General features: G+C 40.3%; 1 protein-coding gene across 4 annotated transcripts in view; it reads right to left on the reverse strand.

The window, feature by feature from the left end:
• Nucleotides 1-21,745, reverse strand: part of LOC104601488 (PH, RCC1 and FYVE domains-containing protein 1-like) — a 147,619-nt gene that overhangs the window by 36,395 nt on the left and 89,479 nt on the right. The window contains exon 1 of one of the 4 annotated variants that reach the window (XM_088898280.1): nucleotides 1,632-4,289. The exons of the other annotated variants lie outside the window; for them this stretch is intronic. The gene's annotated coding sequence lies outside the window, so the exon portion shown is untranslated. Of the gene's footprint in view, nucleotides 1-1,631; nucleotides 4,290-21,745 lie in introns of those variants that run through there. 4 annotated transcript variants of the gene reach the window in all.

Raw genomic sequence — 21,745 nt, forward strand, 5'->3', positions numbered from 1 at the left:
AGTAAAGTGTGTAGGCTTAAGAAGGCAATTTACGGACTGAAACAATCTCTGTGTGCTTGGTTTGGTAGATTCAACAAGGTAATTAAAGACTTCGGTATGAAGTAATGTTAGGTTGATCATTTAATGTTCAGATATGATTCTAAAGCTGGAAGGATCTTGTTGGTGGTCTATGTAGATAGTATTGTCATTACAAGTAGTGAAAAGTTGGATATTGATAAATTGAAGGCTTTTCTGCATGATCACTTTCAAACAAAAGATCTTGGAAAATTGAAATACTTCCTGGGTGTAGAAGTTACAATGTTGAAGCATGGCATAAATTTGTGTTAGAGGAAATATGTGCTTAACTTGTTAGAAGAGACATGATTGTTGGGTACTAAACCAACTGAAACATCTTTGGAACCCAACACAAAATTAAGCACTGATGCGGGTAAAGAATTTGATGATCCTAGAAGGTATAGGAAGTTAGTGGGTAAGTTGAATTATTTGACTATTACTCAGCCAGACATTTCCTTTGTAGTGAGGCCAGTTTGCAGAAGCCCTAGGTTCCCCATTGGAATGTAGTTCTAAGGATTGTATGATATTCGAAAGGAGCTCCAGGTCGTGGATTATTATACAAATCAGGAGGAAGTCTTGAAGTAGAGGGTTATACAGATGCAGATTTGACCGGCTCATTGTCTGATAGATGGTCCACTATAGGGCATTGTACTTTTCTTGGAGAAAATCTGGTAACGTGGAAAAGCAAGAAACAAACAGTGGTAGCAAGTAGTGTTGAAGCTGAATATAGAGCTATGGCACACACAACCTGTGAGTGGCTATGGTTGAAGAACCTTCTCGTTGAGATTGGGTATACACTTAACAATCCTATGAAGATGTATTGTAACAATCAAGCTACTGTTCACATTGCATCTAATCCAGTCTTCCACGAGAGAACAACACACATTGAAGTTGACTGTCATTTTGTAAGAGAAAAAGTGCTTAGTGGGTGGTAAATATAGTACATGTGAATATAGGGAGTCATTGGGCTGATTTGTTCACAAAAAGGTTGAGTCGGGGAAAGGTGGATCATATATGTAACAAGCAGGGATTATATGATATATACTCTCCAGCTTGAGGGGGAGTGTTAGAGTCGATAGTCCAAGGGTATTTGTGACATTTTAGAGTATTTTATTCTAGATTGTTTTGTTTATTATGTTTGAGATTGAATAGGGTGTCCCATACTTAAAGAGGGGCACAAAGGTCATTCTACTTTAAAGGGAAGTACAAATTGATGCTAGGAGGTCTACCAGTGGGTTTTGTACTTTTGTAGGAGGTAACTTGATCACTTGGAGAAGTAAAAAGCAAAGCGTGATAGCCGAGTCTAGTGCAGAGGTAGAATACCAGGCCATGTCCCATGGAGTTACAGAGATCCTGTGCATAAAGAATATGTTGAAAGAATTAGGCTTTGATGTCAATGGTCCTATGCCATTTTATTGTGACAACAAAGCCTACATTAACAATGTAGCCAATCTAGCCCTACATGATAGAACTAGGCACATAGAAGTGGATAAACATTTTATTAGAGAGAAGCTTGAAAGTGGGAGGTGTTGTACACCTTATGTTAGTTCTAAAGACTAGTTAGGCGATGTACTTACAAAGGGTCTTCATCCCTTGTGGCATAGTGATCTTTGTCGCCCTACTATATATACTAATAGAGGCATTGCCAACTGTTACCTTTGGCCCTCATTCTTATCCCTTCTCTTCTCCTCTATTCTCTTCCTCTCTTCCTCTCTGTTTTCTGTCTTTATCGTTGATAATATTAGTGAACAACCACAGTTCAGAAGGATAATAACAATGAACTCAAGGCCAAAAAAGGAGGTGATATGAATAACCTTATTAGCCATCTTAGTGTATTGGTAGGGCAGCCGCCTGACCAATATGGATCTAAGCCCAATAACAGTGATATGAATAACGAAATGACACCAAAGAGATCACTACCTAGTCGAAAAACTAGCTAGACAAAGTTGCTAACAGGTGACAATCTAGAAAAGCCAAGTTTATTGGACTACCAAATAAAGAGTAAAAAAGTGGAGAACTTGTGCTAAACAGAACAACCTTTAGAGAAATTCTAACCAGAGAAGGAAGAAAAAGTGTGAGCTTAAAGAACGAGGTAAGCTGAGTTGGTGAGAAAGAGCACCGTCTACTTGAGTGCGTTGAAGCTAAGCTCGCTATTGGGGAGAAGAGTGTTGGGAGCCCAAAGGAGAATCGACCTTTAGGTAAGTTTATTTGTTTTGGTACTTTTGAAGTCGAGATCCCTTTTGCTCCGCCTCAAGGGGGTGGTTGGTTTTGTCTAATCAGGAAGTATTTAGGCTTGAGGGAGATAGGGGAGGAAAGGAGGTTGGTTTAAAAGGAAGGGAAGAAGGGAGGCGTAAGGGAGGAAGAAAGCAATCAGAAGGGGAGGATTTTGAAGGAGGTGAAATTAAGTGTTCGGAAGAAAACAATCATTTCGAGAATGCAGGTACAAAGGAAGAATGTGATGGTTCAGAGGATTGAGAAGAGGCTTTAAGATTTGAAGTTCCAATAGGAAGACTTTGGGGTTGATTTAGGCCGAAGAAGATTTTCTGATATCAAGGTTAGGGGCAATGATGATACTGAGGCTGTGATGAAAGGAAAAGAAACAAGTTCCACCTTGTTCACGTGTCGAAAGTTTTTCTCGTTTTGAAAGATGGGCTGGTTGGTGTGGGTCCCACTAACAAATTTAAGAAAGTCTATAAAAAGAGAGTTTCAAAAGGTAAAGGTCCAAAGGTGAAGTTTGTGGAGCTCCGAAGAGTAAAGGCCAAGATCCAAGAGGGAAGCAGTAGAAGTCGCCAGCTTCTAAGGAAGGTTTGGTGCCGAGAGTCAGAGACTGAGGATAAGGAGAGGAGTGATCGAGGCAGTGAGGAAAACTCGTCTACATCTTCTTCAGCCATTGTAGGTGAGAAAGGTGGGGGGGGGGGGGGAGTGGAGATTAAATGTTTGGTTGACAGGGATGTTGAGGTGGGCAAGAGCTTAGGTCTATTCTTTTAGGTTGGAGAGGAGGTTGCTAGAAGGGATTTCGGAGCATTTAAAAAAAATAAGAGGGAAGAGAGCTTAAAGAAGATCGAGGCATGTAACGACGAAGGAGATGGACAAGACAATTTTCTTGAAGAAGACTTAAAATGCTATGTTTGGAACATTCTGTAGTTCCCTTTTGTTTTTAAGCTCTTATTTTTGTTTGTTTGGGCATGTATTAGCTTAACACCAGAAAGTTGCTTGTATTCAGACTGTTCTTTTTAATTTTAATAAAATTTTCATTTTACCTTTAAAAGAAAAAGAAAATAGTGTAATCAGTTTGAATCTTGGATAGGAAAATCTTCCTTAGAAGGATGGACCTCTTCAAGAGGCCAAAGCGATGGAGAGTTTGTCTTTCTCAATTAATCTAGAGGTCATGGGTGTTAATTGTCAAAAGAAATAAGCCAGAAATTTCTTACAGCATCGGAAGGTATGGACCAAGAGCACACTCAAGTTGCTTGCGGTGGAGAGGTAGGGTCTGTTCTTCCCTTGGCTATGGTTGACGAAGAGACAGTGCCAGAAAATCGAGTTGTTAGGGGTGAAGATTGCTGGTAGGAGCTTGATGCAGTTTCTCTTTTGGATGTTTTCTAGGCCTCGGTGCGAAGTTCTGACACCTTTGAGGGCATTGTTTTAAGTACTCAAGTGGGTAAGAGTTCTTAAGAAAAAGAGGTAGTTTTCCCTCAGAAGTCATAGTGGGGAAATTAGGAAGAGATCTTGGTAGGAAGATACAGGGAACAAGGAAGTTTGGGTTATTGAGACAACATAATTCCATCTTGAAATCATCATTAATTTCTAGGAAGACAAAGAGTGTCAGTACTGGCATCTGATTCACATTACCAAAGTCTTTTCCTAGCTGAAAGACGGGCTCCTAAGTGCAAGCCCAAGTAGCAATTACAAGAGAGTGTATTGTTGAGAATCTATCAAGTTGTTTTCTAATTAGTGGTGAAAGGGAGATAAAGTTAGAAGTTCTCACTGAAGAGGTTTTGGCAAAAGAAGGGGAGAGGTTGGGGGAAGAGGATGTTTCAAAAGAAGTTGAAACCAAAGAGGAAGGAGTGGAGTTGGATAGAGTTTGAAAAATTGAGCAAAAGTTGGTGTAGAGATGATGGGCTGAATGGGCCTTTGTTTCTTTATTTTTCTTTAAGTTGTGTTTATGACTTGTGTTAGTAGGTAGTGGGCCTTAGTTATGGGCCTGCTTTTTCTTTTTTATTGCTGTCATTAGTGATGGACGCCCTACTAAGGGCCCTCGTGTAATTGTCCTTATTTTTTACAACAAAAGAACAAAATAAATCACTGGGGTGAAGAGAGGTTTTGATAGGGGTGCCACAGGGCCTATTGTTGAAACTGAACCGGTCCTATTGGTTTTTCCTATAAAGAACATGTAAATATATAATAAAAAATAGAAATATATAAATTATTATATTTTACATGATAAATAATATGTTTATACATATAATGCATATTTATTAATTTATAATATATAGAAAATATAAAAAATATATATACAATAGAGTATACATAAATATATATAAAATATATAGAAATATATGTATACCGGTTAGTTTGGTTAACCGTCGGTTAGTTCAGTTGGCTTTTCGGATTTTCATGCTCACCCCTAGGTTTTGAACTCTCTCTGCTTCCTTCCCTTTCTTCCATCTTCTTCCTCCTTTACTTTTCTCTCTCCCATCTTCTTCAATATTCTTCTTCTCTTCTGTTTTTTATTTTCTTTATTTTATATTATTTCAGGTGGGATCCACAACTGTTAAATGCAGAAAAGGTGGTGGAAACTAGACTTCAAGTTGGTAAGAAGTTGGGCTTATTGGTCTTAGGAGGGGAAGGTACACTAGAAGAGAGTTTTGGGATTTAGAGCTACAATATCCATTGAATGCTAAAAGGCCTAATTCAGATAGGTGACAATTTTGAGTTTTTTGCTTAGGGAGATGTTCTATTGATGGGCATTTTTTGTGGTGTTTAGTGAGGGTTGCATGCTTCTGAAGCATGGTGTGGGCTAATTTTTTGAGGATTAAAAGTTAAAAGTTTTTTCCTTTAGCTTGGACTCAGGACTTGGTGCTTTATTGGGTGTTTTGTCATTCTTAGTGGGTGATATCTTATCACTACTATTGTACCTTTTTGTTTTCTTAATAAAATTACCAAAAAATACAACAGTTATGCTTTGTGATTGCTAACTCTAACACTTCCCCTCAAGTTGGTGAGTATATGTCATATAGTACCATCTCGTTACACATGTAGTCCATTCTTCCCCAACTCAACCTTTTTGTAAACAAATTTTCCCATTGACTTCTTGTGTTCACATGGGTAGTACTTATCACTCTACTAAGCACCTTTTCTCTCACAAAGTGACAATCAAATTCTCTGTGTTGTGTTCTCTCATGGAAAACTAGATTAGATGAGATGTGGACTATAGCTTGGTTGTCACAATACAACTTCATAGGGTTATTAACTGAGTGCCCAATCTCCTACAAGAGTTTTTTAACCATATTAGTTCACAAGCACTACCATGGTTCTATATTCAACTTCAGTACTGCTCCTTGCTACTACAATCTATTTCTTGCTCTTCCATGTCACCAAATTCCCTCCATGAAAGGTACAATACCCTATAGTGGATCTTATGTTAGACATTGAGCCAACCACAATTGGAGTTCAATGCTTCCTCCAGTCTTGTATAACAAACCACAATTGGAGTCAAATATCACACTATTCTTAGAACTACATCCTAATGTGGAACCTGAAGATTCTTCATAAACTAGATTACTACATTGGCTACAAATGGTATATTTGGCTGAGTAATATTTAGATAGTTTAACTTACCCACAAACCTTTTACACCTCCTAGGATCCTGAAATTCTTCACTTGCATCAGTACTTAATTTGACATTTGGCTCCATAGGTGTTTCAGCTGGTTTGGCACCCAACAACCCTAGAGCAATCACTAGGGTTTATTTGCTTAGGGAGAGAATGGTAAAGTGTGCAAACTCAAGAAGGCAATTTATGGGCTGAAACAGTCTTTGCATACTTGGTTTCGTAGATTTAATGCAGTGGTAAAGATTTTAGCATGAGGTAGTGTTAGGTTGATCATTCATTGTTCAGCTATGATTTGAAAGCTGGAAATATTTAGTTGGTGGTATATGTAGATGGCATTGTTATAACTAGCAGTGATAGGATGGGAGTTGACATATTGAAGCCCTTTCTGCATGATCACTTTCAAACAAAAAATCTTAGAACTTCCTCGAAAAGATCACCATGTAAAAAGGCATGTTTGATGCTGAGCTAAAAAAAGAGCAAGTCATCATAGCTACTAAAGATATCAAACATGAACCGAGCCAATCTTGGCAATAGGAGAGGTCTCAGTATAATCTACTCCATATAATTGTGAGTAACCCATTGCAACCAATCGAGCTTTCAACCATTATACCCTACCATATAATAAGTATTTGATAGTGTACACCCACTTACAACCAACATTCTTACCAGGAGGGAGAGTGATGAGATCCTAGGTGCGATTATGAGCAAGAGTTGAGAGTTCTTCTTCCGTTGCTTCCCTCCACCCTGGAGAGGTAAGAGCTTCCAAAACATTCTTAGGAATAGACACAAGGATAAAATAGAAACAAACTAGTGATGAGAAGCAGAAAGATGAGTAACAAAAACATAGTTAGAAATAGGATGGAAGGGTGCAACTACGTTTACCTTTGCACAAAGCAATGAGAAGGTCAACATCAGAAGGTGGAGGCAATATTGGCATGTAAACAACCACTAGATCTGCAAATGAAGAAGAAACTGGAGGAGCCAATAGATGTCAATGGGTATCACTTTCCTAATTTATGGTTGTTTAGTATTAACCTGGACTAGAGGTGAGGGCTTGTCATAATTGGACCAATAGGAATGGGGGGGCATCAACCGGAATTGGAAATGGAAACGCAGAAGTGAGGAGGAAACATCCGACCCTATAAAGAAAGGGATAAAGTCAAAGAAAGTGAAACCAAGACAAACAAATGAACACTGGGAAGTGGGATTATAGCACTTGTACTCTTTACGGGTCCTAGAATAGCCACGGAAAACACACTTTGTAGAGCGTGCATCCAACTTGTCCATCCTAGGCCATAGATTATGAACAAAACACAATCAAAAATCCTGGGAGTGAGAGGAAATGGAGATAAAGTGGGAAATAAAACGGAGAGAGGAGGATGACCTGTAAGTATGGACATGGGCATCTGATTAATTAGGAAACAAGATGTAAGTACAATTTCATTCCAAAATCGTTTGGGAACATCATTCCAAAATCATTCTTTCGTTCAACCACCCCATTTTGTTGTGGGGTGTATGTACAGGAAGTTTGATGAATAATTCTATGTTGTTCCAAATATTGCAAAAAAGGTGTATAAAAATACTCTTGGCCATTATTAAAAAGAAGATTTTTATATGAACACTGTAGAGAGAATGGGCCGAATGGCCCATTGACTATTTAATATACTTTTATATATGCTCTATGCTGATAATGGGCCTCAGATTGGGCCTTAATTATGTTATGTTTACTTAAGCTTATTCGCCCAGTTAAGGGGCCTCTTTGTAATTATTGAAAATTAAGATTAATGAAAGGGAATTAGGGTGTAAGAGGAGATTACATTCGGAAATCTCTCTCAGAACCCTTTCAGCCACCACCTTCTTCTTCTTCTTCTCTCTTCTTGTTTCTTGTTTCTGCTGTTCTCAATCATCTTTTAGAGTGTTTTTAATTTGTTCGTTTATTTCAGAGGACTGTTTTTCTTCTTGGTATCAGAGCGGGCTCTCCTTTTTCATTTTTTTCTCTCTTTTTTCCCATACACAGTGTGTATGGAGAACTGAACTGAGTGAGTAGTTAAAAATTTTTTCTTCAGCCCTGTTGTTAGTGGATTTTTGGAGAGAAGGCTATCTTTGTCATCATTCTGACAGTCTCTGGTGTTTTGCCCAAAACCCTAATTAACTGGAGAATTCTGCTTGCAGGCCCCACAGGGAGTTTGATGTTGGTGCTCAGTGATTAAAAGGCTTCATGTTCATCATCTTGAAGATTGACTCAAACATCTTGGTGTTCTGTGAAGTCTACAAGGAGCGGCTAGGTTTTTTCTGTTTCTCCCGGGTTCCGGGTGTGATGTAGTCAACATGTACGACTGCATAGAGGTTGGTTCTCTACATCTATTTTTTTTGTCTTCCTTGATTGTTAATTGAAGTTGTTAGAAGCCCTTTTGGAGTGTTTTAAGAAGATGGATACCTTGGGAGTTGAAAACAAGCATGTTGCCGAATCCGGACAGGTTCCGGGGGCTCCTGTTGACTCTCTACTGGGTGTGGCCACAGTCAAGCTAGATGGAACAAACTATCTGGCATGGTCACAATCAGTAAAATTTCATGTTTGCAGCAGAGGCAAGTGGGGGTATATCTTTGGGAGCAAGAAAGCTCCTTCGGAAGATGATCCATCTTATGAAAAATGGATGCAAGAAAATTATACTATCATTGGATGGTTAGTAAATTCGGTGCAACCTCAAATTAGTCAACACTATCTATGGATGAATTCAGCAAAGGAAATATGGGACAGTGTTGCTGAAACCTATTCTCAGAAACTGAATGTGGCCAGGGCATACAAGCTGAGAAGTGATGTGAATAATTTAAGGCAGGGGGAGAGACCTTTAGCCGTTTACTTCACAATGCTGCAATCTCTTTGGTGGGAAATTGACTTGATGGAAACTATTGTCTGGGAAAGTACTGATGATGCTGAAACCTACAGAAAGTTAGTTGAGAGAAATAGGGTCTTTGAATTCTTGATAGGGTTAAATCCCAAGTTTGACATCACAAAACAAAATATCTTAGCCAAGGGTAGTGTTTCATTGTCCAAGCCTATGCCTTGGTGAGTAGTGAAGAAAGCAGGAGGAAGTCCAAGTTCAAGGGGATGGTCTAAATGATCATTTTGCTAACATGGGGCTGAAACCAAAGGGAACTACAGGAAGTTCAGGAAAGAAGGAAATTGTCTGTGATTACTGTAAGAAACTAAAGCATACAAAAGACAAGTGTTGGAAACTTCATCCAAAGCTTCTTCCTCCAGGAAATTCAACGTCTTCTGCATTTGCTCATTCAAGTATACGGGCTACAACTAATCATGCAACTATCTCAAGTAATCATAGGATCCCTTGGATTATTGATTCTGGTGCTTCTGATCATATGACCAGCCTTTCCACCTTGTTTATCTCTTATGAGTTGCTTCCTAGACGTGATAAGATCACCCTAGCCGATGGCTCTCTTGATCCTATCTCTAGTGTTGTAAGGCTTATTTAATTGTTACTTTATAGCTGTTGTTAGTAGGCTGACATCTTAGGATACTGTCAGTTAGTTACTTGTCTTTTTTTCTTATTATTTTTAGTTCTAAGATGTGCCGCCAGGGGCATACTTGTAATTTCTATTCCTTTATTAAGTTAATATAAATAGAAGACTGGCGACAACCAGTAGCATCTTTTTTCTCTCAATCGTACCTCTCTTTCTCTTCTCTTTCTTTCTCTCTCTCTCTCTCTCTCTCTCTCTCTCCCACTCTCCATAAACCATTACATGGTATCAGAGCAGGTTTTCTGGGCTGTAAAAGACCTACGATCCCTCTTGTTTTGAGCAAGGTCTCCTCCTTTAAAAGTTTTGGACGTGGAAGATAGGGAAACCCTAGCAGTAGTTTCTGTGGAAACCCTGGCAGTTTCTGTGGAAACCCTAGCAGCTTTATGGCGGCAATTTCAGTGGTTTTTTCCTTGGTCGTAATACCAAGAAAACCCTAGTCGGAGAAGGGCGATGCTGGTACAGACTCCCTTCCTCCTCTATTCGATGCTGTGAAGTCAAGTTCAGGTTAGCATCTTCGTACAGGTGCTGAACAGGTGTGTTTTTTGTTTCAGTCTTCTTTGACCGATGGTGTGTAGGGCTCATTCCTTGGTTATATAGGTATTTGTTTGGATGTTGGATGGTTAGACTGTATGAACTACAGTCAGACTGATAGTAATGTCTGTCTTGGTGGTGTTGAACTGATTACCGGGCTGGTTTAATGACTGGTTGTGTTGACTGAACCTTCTCAGAGCTGTTTTCAGCAGTGTTTTTTGTTCTCTTGCTCACATCCTAGAAGTAAATTCTTTGAGGATTGGTATTCTGATTGTGGCTGCAGTGTAGTTGGGTGGTGTTTGGATTGTTTTTCAGTAGTATCTGATGGCAAATTATGAATCAGCTTCATCGGGGGCTACACCAACCCGCAACACAGTGGGTATGGGAGGTGAAAACATGGTTTTTCCCATGCCAATTACCCCTTTAAACGGTCTGAACTACCTGGAGTGGGCTAAGAGCGTAAAACTCTATGTAACGACAAGGGGTAAAGCTAGTTACATTAATGGAAGGGTGAAAGAACCCAAGGGTGAGACGGTTGAACATGATAGGTGGGACCAAGAAAACAGTATGGTGATATCTTGGCTCCTTGCAGCCATGGAACCTGATGTGAAGAAGAACTTTATGTGGGCAGACACCGCTAGTGAGATCTAGGAACAGGCTATAACTACCTATTCTGAGCAGAGGCACTATGCCAAGGTTTACCAGTTACAAGCTGAATCCTCAACATGTAAACAGGGAAACCGTAGTTTGTCTTCATATTATTCAGCCCTTGTCTCCATATGGAAAGAATTGGATCATTATCAGGCTATAGAGTGGAAACATGATGATGATGCTAAGGCCTACAGGAAGCTGGTCTCTCAGCAACGTGTGTTTGCTTTCTTGTTGGGACTGAACCCTGCATATGAACTGTTGAGGGTACAGATCCTAGGAAGCAAAGAGTTGCCTACGGTTCACGAGGTATACTCCCTTGTTCAATCGGAAGAAAGCAGGCGGAATGTAATGGTTACAGCTGAGGGGGAGCAACAAGTTGCTTTGGTTGCAATGAATAATAACTCCATGGGAAAGAAAAGTGACACTAAGAAAACTGATGATAAAGATAAGTTGTTCTGTACCCACTGTCGGTGTTCACGACATACACGTGACACTTGTTGGGACATCCACGGGAAACCCAAGTGGGCAGCAAAGAATCAAGAACATGGGAAAGGTCAAGGTCAAAACAAAATGAACACAACACATGTGACAACCCAAGATACTCAGGTCGCCGGTAGTACTCGGGACCACCCTAATAAGTCTGACCCCAAGGAAGATATAATGAATTCCTTCGGAGAGCAGCTGGAATCTTATGGTAGGGCTTTGCGGCAAATGGACAGCTCAGTCACTGTTACTCCCTCTACTTCATTTGCATCTATTTCAGGTAATACTGCTTCTGTATTCCATGTCACTCCCACGGATTCCCCTTGGATCATTGACTTAGGGGCCTCCAACCGCATGACCGGTAAGCTGAGCTTGTTTCAGTCTTATAGCCTTTTGTCAGGAAGGGATAGAGTAAGACTTGCAGATGGTTCTTTTTCCTCCATTGCAGGCCAAGGATCAATATCTCTTCCCCATGGCCTTAACCTGAATTGTGCATTGCATGTCCCTCAACTTCCTATTAATTTGCTTTCAATTAGTAGCATTACAAGCTCCTTGAACTGTAGCATGAACTTTTTTGCTGACTCGTGTGTTTTTCAGGACCTAACTTCTGAGAGGACGATTCGTAGAGGAAGCCTAGTGGATGGTTTCTACATTCTCGACAACAAAGCTGGTCTCTTGGTGTCATCCTCAGAGTCACATAGTCAGTCAAATAAGAGTTAAATTTTTTTGTGGCATAGTCGTTTAGGTCATGCTTCTTTTGAAATAATAAAGTCTTTGTTTCCAGTTTTATTCAAGTCATGTTCAGTGTCAGAGTTCATGTGTCGAACGTGTCAGTTGAGCAAATAGTGTAGAACAACTTTTCACTCAAGTAATAAAAGATCAAATGTTCCTTTTCATGATGTGTATTCTGATGTATGGGGACTTACCAATGTAATCTCTGAGGGCGGATATAAGTACTTTATCACATTGATCGATGATTACTCTCGCTATACATGGGTAATTCGTATGCGCAGTAGAGACGAATTTCCAAAGATAGTGAAAGAATTCCAGAGGATGGTGTTTACGCAGTTCCATGTTGAAATACAGATCTTCCAATCCGATAATGCAAAGGAATACTTCCATGGGGAGCTCAATGAGTTCTTTGCCTCCCACGGATCTATTCATAGGAGCTCATGCGCCAGAACACCACAACAAAATGGTGTTGCAAAAAGGAAAAACAGACGCCTCCTTGAGGTAGCTTGCGGGATGATGTTACACATGAATGTTCCAAAAAAGTTTTGGGTGGATGCTATACTTGCAGCTGCTTATGTCATCAATCGCATGCCCTCCAAGGTGCTGAACTACATGGCCCCTCATCAGTTATTGTACCCCCAGTCTCCTTTATTTTCCATTCCCATGAGGGTCTTTGGTTGTCGTGCCTTTGTCCATGACTTGTCTCCATCCCGAGGTAAGTTAGACCCTTGGTCTATTCCTTGTGTCTTTCTGGGGTATCCCTCCTCTCAAAAAGGGTATTGGTGCTTTGATCCAGCTAGTCGTAAGTTTTTTGTGTCTATGGATGTGTCCTTCTTTGAGTCTGAGCCATTCTTCCCTGCTTCTCCTCAGGGGGAGAGTAGTAGTGTGGAAGAGGAGAAGCAGGTTCCGGTCCGCCAAGTCTCTCTTCCTTCTATTCCGGACCCTGCTCCCTTTCGTGTCTTCCAACGTACACGTCGTAGAGATCAGCAATGTGATAGAGATGTGGAGCAGCCAAACATTGAGCAACCGACACCGTTAGACTCCCAGGAGGTAAGCCCAATCTCTGTTGCACCTATTGATACCCCTACTCCTACTGTGGATGACCTTGACATTCCTATTGCTCAAAGAAAGGGAGTCGGGTCATGCACTACCAAACACCCTATTGCCCATTTCGTCTCCTATGATCACATTTCCCCCTCATACCTTGCCTTTCTATCTGCAGTTGATTGCATCCCTGTTCCCAGAAATGTTGCAGAAGCCTTAAAATGCCCTGAATGGATAGATGCCATGAAGGAGGAGATTAATGCTCTTCACAAAAATCAGACTTGGGAATTGGTGGATCTTCCGAAGGGGAAAAACCCTGTGGGATGTAAATGGGTGTTCACGGTTAAGCACAAGACAGATGAAACAATTGAAAGATACAAAGCAAGGTTAGTAGCCAAAGGGTACACACAAGTATACGGGGTTGACTATGATGAGACTTTTGCCCCAGTGGCTAAGATGAACTCAATTAGGGTTCTCCTGTCCTTAGCTGCTAATCTTGATTGGGAATTGCATCAACTGGACATAAAGAATGCTTTTCTGAATGGTAACTTAGAGGAGGAAGTATACATGGTTCAACCCCTTGGATTCTGTGCCAAGGGGAGTGAAAATAAGGTGTGCAAGTTGCGAAAGTCTCTTTATGGCTTAAAACAGTCTCCCATAGCCTGGTTCAGTAAGTTTCACATGGCAGTTCAATAGATGGGATTCAAACAATGTCAGTCTGATCATACACTCTTTGTGAAGAGATGTCAGGAACAGGTTGTTGTATTGATAGTATATGTGGATGATATCATCATTACAGGAAGTTGGAGCTCAGAGATACAGAACATAAAACAATTCCTTGCATCTAAATTTGAAGTGAAAGATCTAGGCCCCCTGAAGTATTTCCTTGGGATTGAAGTTGCTCGCTCATAAAAGGGTATCTTTGTCTGTCAAAGGAAATACACCCTTGATCTATTACAGGATATAGACAAATTAGGTGCAAGACCGGAAGATACTCCTATGGATGCAGACAACAAGTTAGGTAACTGTGTTGGTGAACCTCTGAAAGATGTGGAACAGTTATAGAGGTTAGTGGGGAAGTTGATTTATTTGTCCATGACCCGTCCAGACATTGCCTATTCCGTTGGGGTCCTAAGCCAGTTCATGCACTCTCCTAAGAAACCACACATGGAGGCAGTAGAGAGTTCTTAGATACTTGAAGAAATATCCCGGAACAGGCCTACTATTCAATAAACACAATCACCTAAAGGTGGAAGTCTTTACAGATGCTGATTGGGCAGGAGCTGTGGATGACAGAAAGTCCACTAGTGGGTATTGCACATTTGTGGAAGGAAATCTGGTGACCTGGAAAAAGCGCGGAAGCTGAATATAGAGCTATGGAACATGGGGTGGCTGAAGTCTTTTGGCTAAAGAATCTTTTAGGGGAGCTTGGAATTGTTGTTCATAGTCCTATATCCCTTTATTGTGACAACAAGGCTGCAATAAACATCGCCAACAACCCTGCCCTACATGAGAGGACTAAGCACATTGAGGTGGACAAACACTTCATAAGGGAGAAATTGGAGAAAAGGGAAATTTGCATTCCTTATGTCAACTCCAAGGAACAACTTGCTGATGTTCTCACAAAGGGGCTTCCATGCTCGCAGCACAATGAGTTATGTGACAAGCTAGGCATGATAGACATATTCAGCCCAACTTGAGGGGGAGTGTTGTAAGGCTTATTTAATTGTTACTTTATAGCTGCTGTTAGTAGGCTGACTTCTTAGGATACTGTCAGTTAGTTACTTGTCTTTTTTTCTTATTATTTTTACTTCTAAGATGTGCCGCCAGGGGCATACTTGTAATTTCTATTCCTTTATTAAGTTAATATAAATAGAAGACTGGCGACAGCCAGTAGCATCTTTTTTCTCTCAATCGTACCTCTCTTTCTCTTCTCTTTCTCTCTCTCTCCCCCACTCTCCATAAACCATTACATCTGGCAAGGGAACCATCAAGGATACAGACTCTCTTTTACTTCTGCTCTTCATGTGCCCAAACTAAATACAAATTTGTTATTTGTAAGTAGCCTAACTAAGTCTTTGAACTACAGTGTAATCTTTTTTCCTTCTTATTGTGTTACTTAGGATATGGAGTCTCGGAAAGTGATTCTGAGTGGCCATGAGGCGAATGGAATATATCTGTTGGATACTCCTAGACAGAGCCAATGACAACCTGGGAAAGCTGCTTTTGGATCTACATCTTCAGAGTCTGTCAGCCGGTCATGTTATGTCATTTTCGGTTGGGTCATTTTTCTTTTTCTACTTTAAGTCATTCATTCCTAGAACTATTTAAGAGAATTAATTTGTCCAGTCTTCATTGTGAGTCCTATGAGTTGTCAAAACATTGTAGAAGCAGTTACTCTTTGAGTAATAAAAGATCATCTTCTCTTTTCCATGATGTGTGGGGGCCATACCACTTACCCTTTATGGGTGGCTATAAATATTTCATCTTGTTCATTGATAATTTTTCATGACATACTTGGCTATTTTTGATGAAATCATGTGATGAAGTTCCCAGACTTGTGAGGTAGTTCCATGAATTTGTTCTTACCCAATTTGATACTAGAATAAAAATTTTTAGATTTGACAATGCAAAAGAATACTTTGAGAAGAACCTAACCTATTGTCTCTGTGATTTGGGGGTTATTCACCAAAGTTCCTATGTTAGAACTCCAGAACAGAATGGAGTAGCTGAGAGAAAAAACTGACATAATGTTGAAGTTGCAAGGAGTATCCTATTTGCCTCACATGTTCCTACAAGATTTTGGGGGGGTGTTGTTTTCACGGCAACCTTCCTAGTTAACCGTATGCCATCCAGAGTGTTGGGCTTTAAGTTTCCTTTTAGTCTCCTTCATCCAGGTAAGGACCTTTTTCCTATTCCACTTCATGTCTTTGGCCGTACTTGTTATGTTCACATTCCAAGTACCCAGAGACATAAATTTAAACCAAAAGCCCACAAGTGCATATTCCTCAGTTATGCCTCCACATAGAAGGGTTATTGCTATTTTGATCCAAAATCTGGAACTCGGTATGTCTCAATGGATGTCACCTTTGATGAGTCATCTCCTTTCTATGATCCTTCTCTAGAGAAGCATTGTTTAAAGGGGGAGAATTTTTCATAGTTGTTTGCTCTCCCTCTTCCTGTCCTAGTTGAATCTTTTGTTGAGCATCCTATTATTTCCAATGAGTTAAGGGAGGAACAGTCATCTCATGCTCCTTCCAATATTCCTATTCCTCCTTCATTACCCCCTCAGCCTCTCTTTAATCCCAGGTTGTACCGGCGGTAGAGAACTAGAAGTAGGCAAATTGTTTCCTCTACATCACATGAGCCTCCTACACTTCCAGTTACAGAAGAGACAAGTACTGATAAAGTCCCCTTGGAGCCCCCCTTTCCAGATCTTGATGTCCCAATTGCTATCAGGAAAGGTAAAAGGAAGTGTAATGCACATTGCATTTCCAAAAACCTTTCTTATAGTTTACTTTCTCCCTCATATTAAGCCTATCTTTCTTCTATTGCCTCTAACCAATACCCTGGTCAGTATCAGAAGCTCTTACTGTTCCAAAACGGAGGGATGCTATGACAACTGGAATTGATGCCTTGCATAAGAATGACACATGGGAAGTGGTTGATTTACCTAAAGGGAAGGAACTAGTGGGTTGTAAATGGGTTTTCACCATCAAATACCATGTTGATGGCACCATTGAAAGGTATAAAGCTAGACTGGTTGCAAAAGGTTATACACAAGACATATGGAATTGAGTATTTGGAGACCTTTGCTCTTGTTGCAAAGATGACATCTGTGAGGGTTCTACTATCTCTTGTTGCACATTCAGATTGGCTACTTTATCAGTTGGATGCGAAAAATGCATTTCTGAATGGAGAATTACATGAGGAAGTCTACATGTCTCTTCCACCGGGAATGTATGACATAGATATGGAGGGAAAGGTGTGCAAGTTGAAGAAGTCTCTGGACTTGAACAATCTCCTAGGGCATGATTTGAAAGGTTTAGGGCTGCTCTTGTTAATTTTGGCTATATACAAACTTAGTCTGATCATACCCTCTTTGTGAAGAGGAGAGGCTCTTTGGTGGTATATCTTATTGTCTATGTTGATGATATAGTTGTGACGGGTACTGATGTAACATGGATTAATGATCTTAAATCTTTTCTTCATACTTTGAGATCAAAGCTCTGGGGGAATTGAAATACTTCCTTGGTGTAGAAGTAGCTCGGTCTAAGGATGGGATCTTTCTCTCTCAAAGAAAATATGTGCTTGACTTGCTCACTGAAACAGGCAAGATCGGTGCAAGACCAATGGCTACTCCTATTGATATGAGTGACAAACTTTCTGCCTTAGATGGAGAGTTGTTGAAGGATAAGGGAGTCTTCTAGAGGTTACTTGGGAAACTGCTCTATCTTTGCATAACCCGACCAGAAATTGCATTTGTTGTCAACTGTATTAGTCAGTTCATGCATGCTCCCAGGGACACTCATATGGTAGTAGTAGAACGGATTGTGTGTTATTTAAAAGGTTCTCCTGGGAAGGGAATTCTAAATGCTAAGCATGGTCATATGAAATTGGAGGCTTACATAGATGCTGATTGGGCTGGAAACATTGATGATAGGAGGTAAACTTTTGGGTATTGTAGCATGGTGGCAGGTAATATTATTTCTTGGAGAAGCAAGAAACAATTGTTAGACAGTTTTGTATGCCCTTAGCTTCAATCCGATTTGATGTACTTTTGTTATTTAGTGAAAATAATTAAAGTGCATGTTTGATTCATGTTGTTTGGTATGATTCTGTGTAAGACCCTAAAACTGGACACTTATAGAGACTCGTGTTAGTTTTAAATGTTCATAGCCATTGGATAAGTCTGGGGAGATTTATCCTGCCAAGGCTGATACTGGTGTGCCACCAAGTGTTGGGATGGCCTGTCTCGGCCACCAGGGTAAGACCCAAGGCACATGTAGTATGGGATTACTTGAATCCTTGAACCGGACCGGATTTCCAGTATTGCCCTGGACCTTGGAGACAGATGGGCAAAACTAGAAAGTTACACCTGACCCCTAGACTCGATTATGACACTTCACTAGGTGTTGGGATCGGGCTGTCTTTGATATGCCAATCAGTGAGATCCTTAGCGGGGATCAAAACCTGGGTATGTTGGGACAGTCCAAGAATTCATCTGAGTGGGTGATCATAGTGACAGGATCAGCCCCTTTGTCGGACAAGGGTAATGATCGGGAAAGGACTCTCTCTAATGGAAACCAAACTGCTGGCAGTTGATTTCAATCGTTGGAATTTTGTTTTGCAAAATTAATATATATATATATATATGTATACGTACGGTTTCAAAATGTTTGCAAATGATTTTAATTCCCGGGATCCATGTGAGTAGAGAGTGCGGCACTGTTCCTTGCAGCTGAGAGAGAGGTCCTCTCTTGTCGGGCAGTGCTTGATCATTAAGGGCTGAGAGGTTAAGTGTAAGACCATTTAGGATAATACCTGATGGGCTAATCTTGCACCTACCCACAGTCCCTGGGTTTTTATAAGATGGCTTGGGCCAAGGACCACTTAATGTAAGTGTTGGGCCCATAGGGTCCATATGATGGGCTCAGGGGTTCACTGAGTTTTTTAGTGAATTTGGCTGGGCCTTGTAATAAAGGCTGGAACGAACCCATGTGGCTGGTGTGTAGATCAATGCTTGGGTCCCACGCCATACAAAGAAGCCCAACTGGGCAGCAGATTGGAAACTAGTTAAACACTGAACACTAAATGGGCCAAAATCCCATTTCGAGTTGGGCTAATATGATCACCCATCTATGGGGCGAATCTGAGATTAATGTTAGTAAAAGGATTGAGCCTTTAACCTTATCCACTCTGGGAGACCAAATTCAAATCAGATTTGAATCTGGTAACCTCCTGATAAGATCAAGAGTAAGCTAACTTAATCTACAGATAGGATTAAGATAATCCCCTATCCAAATACTGATTTGGATTGGGATAACTCCTAATTAGGAGGTTTCTTAATCAAGAAGAAAAGAGGAGAAACCCTAAGAAAAATACATCAGATTTCGAACCAGGGTTTGGGTGCAAGGATACCTCTTGCAAATTGAGATTAGATCTCATACAAAACTCCAGAGAGAAGAGAAGCAGTTCAGCCATCTTCGTCCCCGGAGTTCTCCTCCAGCCGCCGCCATTCCCTCTTGCAAGATTTGATCTTTGCAGCAATAGAAAGTCAAGAAATCAGTTCTTGACATCAGTCTTGCAAGAAAGACTGAAAAAGATTCAGTGTTTAGAGTTTCCAGAGGGTTCTTGCGAAGGATCCAGTGTGTAGGATGCACCCTGCTGGTTTCGTTCCACCCACAGCTGTGTCATCTTCAGCAGGAGCGGATCTTGGTGTATTCTTTGGGCGTGAACACCAACTTTGGGAGATACTGCTTCTCTGGATCAGGTATATTCCTCCCTTTTTCTTTTTGGTTCAGATCTGGTTCGATTATGGTTCAAGTAAGATCCTTGAATATTGTATATTCTAAATTTAGGGAATGTGATTCCCAGTTGGGAGAAGGTAGGAAAATTTTTAAAATTCGCCCACCCATTCCGCAACCTTAATGGCGTCCATTAGATGGATCCTACCATTCTTTCAACAATCAGTTGTTGCCAGATCTTCAGCTGAAGCCGAGTACAAAGCCATGGCTCATGGAGTTTCTGAGTTTCTTTGGCTTCGATCCATGATGGAGGAACTGGGTGATGAGTATGATAAGCCATTAATGTTATATTGTGATAATTAGGCTACCATCAACATTGCTCACAATTCGGTGCAACATGACAGGAGATATTGAAGTTGACAGACATTTAGCCGAGAAAGAGTGGCTTCTAGAGAAGTTTGTCTGCTGTTTATTTCTTCTGAAGAACAGTTAGCTGACATCCTTAGCAAGGGAATCTCCAAGGCCAAACTTCAGCATGACACTGGCAATCTTGGCATGATTGACATCTATGCTCAGCTTGAGGGGGAGTGTAGAGAGAATGGGACGAATGGCCCATTGATTGTTTAATATTCTTTTATTTATGTTCTATGCTGATAATGGGCCTCAAATTGGGCCTTAATTATGTTATGTTTACTTAAGCTTATTCGCCCAGTTAAGGGGCCTCTCTGTAATTACTGAAAATTAAGATTAATGAAAGGGAATTAGGGTGTAAGAGGAGATTACATTCGAAAATCTCTATAAGAACCCTATCATCCGCCACCTTCCTCTTCTTCTTCTCTCTTCTTGTTTCTTGTTTCTGCTGTTCTTAATCATCATTTAGAGTGTTTTTAATTTGTTCGTTAATTTCAGAGGACTGTTTTTCCTCTAACACCAAATTGGGTGCAAATTTTAGGATGGAATTTTTGGAAAATGGAAAATAATTTACCTCTTTCATAAGATAAAGCCATGTTGTCTTTGAATAATCATCAACAAAAATTATAAAATACTTTGTAACCATAATATGCTACAACTTTTGGACCCCAAAAATTTGAAAGAACCAAAGTAAAAAGATTTGACATATGACTATCGACTTTAGGACTGAAGGAAACCCATGATGTTTCCTATACTGGCATGACTCAAATTCCAAAGAGGAAAGATGACTCAATGACGAAACAAGTAACTAAAATCCCTCAAGAGATGGATGACCAACCCTACAATGCCACTGAAGAGGAGTAAGAGAGGATTGAAATGATATTGTTGAACCACCACCATTGAAATAATACAATCCACCAACTTCATGCCCTCCACTAGTCTTCATCCCCATCTTGAGATTCTGGAAAACACAAGATGGGTAAAAATTGATTGAGCAATTAAGAGACTTGGTTAATTTACTAATATAAGATTAAACGAAAAGTAGGGTACATACAACACTAAGGATAAAGATAATGAATCAAATGTCAACATTACCAATACCACAAATGGAAGAAGTAGAACCATTATCAAGGGTATTGTTTGGGACGTAGAAGATTAAGAGAAGAAAACACACACGAAGTCCTAGTCATATGATCGGAAGCACCAGAACCAATAATCTAATTGGAAGGTTTGTATGCGACTCATATTCATGACATGGAACACTCATCATCTCTTACCCAAAGGCCTTTGTAGATGTAGAGGGTGTCTTGTCAACTTGCTACCTTTCACCTACTTCACCACCACCACTTGTCACTGCATGATCGGCCCATGTAGATCATAACAAAAATAAATAGTGTGTCCCTCCATTCCATAGTAAGTGCACTTCCTAGGACCATTACTATGTCCTTTACCATGACCTCCTCCTAAATCTCTACCTCCATTACACCCACCACCATGGTTAAACATAGAACCGCCACAACCTCCTTGAGCTTCACGATTTCTTTCTCTATTTTCATGACTTTCCCCCCTTTTCCACTACAAAAGTTAACCTATCAGAGAAAGTAGAAATGGGGCAAGGACATCTATAGATATTTTGCTCAAACTTCACTCTTCCAACTCATATCCATGTCAGATCATACCAAAAATTGATTCAATAACAATGGATTTATTGTTTTTGTGTAAAAGTGGATATAAACTTTAACACCATTCTGTATTCTTTCTAAGAGAAGGAATACAACGTAAAGGATGTAGTTTAGAACGATGAGAAAGATCTATGTTAACTCGAGTGAAGGGACTTTAGAGAGGGTGTGTTGGCTAGAGAAGTGCCTGGTAGGGCGGCTCATGAACTTTGAACCTAATGAAGGAGGAGTCTTGAGATGGGTCAAAACGGAGTTGAACTCAAAAGAAGATGTCCAGGTGAGAAAGTTAAATGCGGGTTCTTTCTTTTAATCTTCCATAGCAAGG

This window comes from Nelumbo nucifera, chromosome 2 (assembly GCF_055504915.1).
Source record: "Nelumbo nucifera cultivar China Antique chromosome 2, China Antique-T2T, whole genome shotgun sequence".
NCBI classification, from domain to species: Eukaryota; Viridiplantae; Streptophyta; class Magnoliopsida; order Proteales; family Nelumbonaceae; genus Nelumbo; species Nelumbo nucifera.